Below are 3,549 nucleotides of genomic sequence, written 5' to 3' on the forward strand. Positions count from 1 at the left end.
ATCTGGTCCTGCATTAGAGGTTCTCACACATTCTTGCTTCCTCTTTTTACCCTCATCTTGCTTCAACATGGAGGGCTCCAATTAACTTCAAAGACCATTCCATGTGTAGAAAAACTCTGATGAAGTGGAACAAAGAAATCTCACTGTACGTTTGAAGTTTGTAGGAATGTTAATGAGAAGAGATCATGATTATCACTATGTAAGAAAAAAAAGTTAGTGTCTCACTCTAGTCATACATATACTTTTTCATTACCGTTCACAGACAAATTCACCCAAGATGTGCAAGGCCAAATAAACACAGCTCAGTAAGGTATCTTCTAGATTTATTTACAATGAAAAACACCACATGCTTGATAACCATTCTTTTATTAGGAAAATAGTTTGTAACTTCCCCTTTGTTTCACATTTAAAACACATTTGTTTTCCATTTAGAAATAGTTTGTCAAAAGCACTGAACCAGAAATTTAACTATAAGCAAAATGTGATTTCACCTTCGTTCAGCACTGTTTGATAAAGTATGTTTCGAAGGCAGTTGTACCTATTACTTCCAGAGATAATGCAAAAGTGCCCCCTCTCCCCCAATTCCCCTCAGGAATGTCTGCCTTCTGTGGAGTGGAATATAGAGTCTTATATCAGATCTGCAAGAGTCTGTGATAAACTGAGAACATTGATTTCACCAAACACATCCTTTAAGTAGAAAATAACAGTAAGGAGAACATATATTTGGACACACTTACTTGCACCATTTTTGCTTTCCTGTTTGGAACTACTATTAGAACAGAACATAGACTAATCATGTTTTTACAACAAAAACGCTGGATAGTGGATGGATAATGACATGGCTAAAGCAGTTTCTCATTTCACATTGGTTTTTATCACTGAGTTTGGAGGTGACTCATAGGAGACAAATGAATGTGCCCAATACAAGCCTTGAAGTGAGCCCCTTGGGTCCAGTGATGATGTGCACTGGAAAGAACCCAGAATGGGATGAAAGTAGAAGACCTGAGGTCCACTCTTGGGTGGACCACTTCCTTCTCCCCGCTCCTGGGCAGGTTAGTTAACCTCTCTGATTATTACACAGTCTGGTTATCAGAGAAGAGATAACGTAAATGAAAGTGCATTGGAAACAATATGAATATCATCTTAACCAAGAAACTTTGCCCTTTTAGAGTGACCCATAGCTTTTTCACAGATGTTTAATTTTAGCCTAGAGAATTAAGTCTTATCCCTTAAAGAATTAGAAAGATAATCTAGGGTCTAACCTGAGGGTTTTTTAGCATGATTGTTAACAAAAGTGTTTAATTTGAAATTTTGTGAACTACATAGTTGTTTTTTTAATGAAATTTGTCCAGAAAGAAAACACACAATTGAAAATTATCTTAACATGATAACAGACTTTGGGGACCAAAATGGAACTTAGATGATAAAGAAAAAATAATCCTATCTAATAAAGAGGGAATATGCAAATTGACCGTCACAAGAACCTTTGTGAGAATTCAATCAGATGTTACCTATAAAGTGCTTAGTACATATATAGTAAATATTCAATAAATAAAATTGCTATTATTATCATCATTATTACTGCCAGGCTGTGTGGTTCTAAATAGTAAGTGCTCAGTGACTATTGATGGACCATGATGGATAATGTAATAGAACAGAATTTTCATAAAAAAGAAAGTTGAATAAAGTTACTAACAATGGCAAGCTGAACTATCAGAAAGGAAAGAATTAAAAGGTCAAATTATAGAATGTTGAATAAAAACTGTAAAAGAAAACATTGGAAAAATTAAACTGAAAGTAGATTGGCTATCAATCAATTTAGATGAAGTATGAACTTTAGAAACATCTGTAGTTAAACCTTTCAAATTTCAAAACTTGAAATTTTGTGATCTATTTATCTTTTATGGAAATAGGGGCTAAAATTTTCATTATCATTAAGATCCTAAATTTAGAAATTTTATTTTGCAAAATGTCTTGATGTATGATTTCTTGAGAATAAATTATTAATTTATGTGCCTTAATATAATATTACTATTTATGTATACATAAATAACTATAAAGTAGTTTCATATGCCGAACAACCTATATAATAAAAGGCTAATATGCAAATCGACCTAACAGCAGAACAACCGGTCACTATGATGCACACTATGACGCTCAACGCAGGATCTGCCCCCTGGTGGTCAGTGCGCTCCCACAGGGGGAGCGCTGCTCAGCCAGAAGTGGGCCTAAGCCAGCAGGAGGATATCCCCCGAGGGGTCCTGGATTGTGAGAAGGTGCAGGCTGGCCTGAGGGACCATCCCCCTACCCTCCAGTGCACGAATGCCGTGCACCAGGCCTCTAGTTTATTATAATATCCTGATTTCCTCCCAAGTTATATTGTACTTTGATCATTTTACACTGTGTCTTAGAAGTGTTCATGGAACAAGATTTTTGTTTGCTAAAATCTTTGCCCAAAAACACAAAGATTTTTAATGCTTCTCTTTTTGAATGACCTCTAAGTTTCCAACTTAAGTGATGATGTTTTTCCAAATTTATAAATTTCAGAAGTGGTCATTTGGTTTCAAGATGATGGAAAGAACAGTGTAGTCTCCCTCCCTCTACAAAACTCTAGAAATGATAGAAAAGATTTCTCAAGTGACTCCATAGTCACATCTTAAACAAAAGGTAAATCTTAGAGTACTGGAAAGATTGAGGAAACCACAGGCCAAGGCTCTACCGTGGAAAGGCAACATCGGGGGAAATTTGTCCTAAACATGGCAGAAGAGAGAGTGGAAAGAGGCTGAGGAGAAATTAACAGGGGATATTTGGAAAACTACGGTGGTATCGGCCAAGTCCATTGCCCCAAATGCACAACACCCTTCCAGATTGGGACTCTGCAGCAGCAAGTTGCAGAGCAGAGGTCTGATGACTGGTGGCCAGGAAGGAACAGTTGGCTGTTCCACATAGAAAACCACCTGCCCAAGCTCCTCATTAAGCAGCATGTTTCTCATCAGTCCATCTCTTGCACCAAAAAATAGCCAAGAACTGAAGCCTCAGCAGTTTCTATTTCCTCTTCCCAGACAGGTTGGAGGGAGCTATCTAGCTGGAAATTTCAGTGATAAGGTTGAGGAGTCAATAATAAACACATACTTTGGCCCTGGCCAAGTAGTTCAGTTGGCTTAAAGCAGGTGTTCTCAAACTACGGCCTGCGGGCCACATGCGGGTGTTTTTGCCGTTTTGTTTTTTTACTTCAAAATAAGATATGTGCAGTGTGCATAGGAATTTGTTCATAGTTTTTTTTAAACTATAGTCCAGCCCTCCAACGGTCTGAAGGACAGTGAACTGGCCCCTGTTTAAAAAGTTTGAGGACCCCTGGCTTAAAGCATTGCCCCACACACCAAGGTTGTGGGTTTGATCCCTGGTCAGGGCACATACAAGCATCAACCAATGAATGCATGAATAAGTGGAACAACAAATTGATATTTCTCTCTCTCTCTCTCTCTCTCTCTCTCTCTCTCTCTCTCTCTCCCTCTCCTTCTAACTCTCTCTTTCTCTCTCCCTTCTTCT

Source organism: Cnephaeus nilssonii (genome assembly GCF_951640355.1).
Source record: "Cnephaeus nilssonii genome assembly, chromosome: 5".
Classification (NCBI taxonomy): Eukaryota; Metazoa; Chordata; class Mammalia; order Chiroptera; family Vespertilionidae; genus Cnephaeus; species Cnephaeus nilssonii.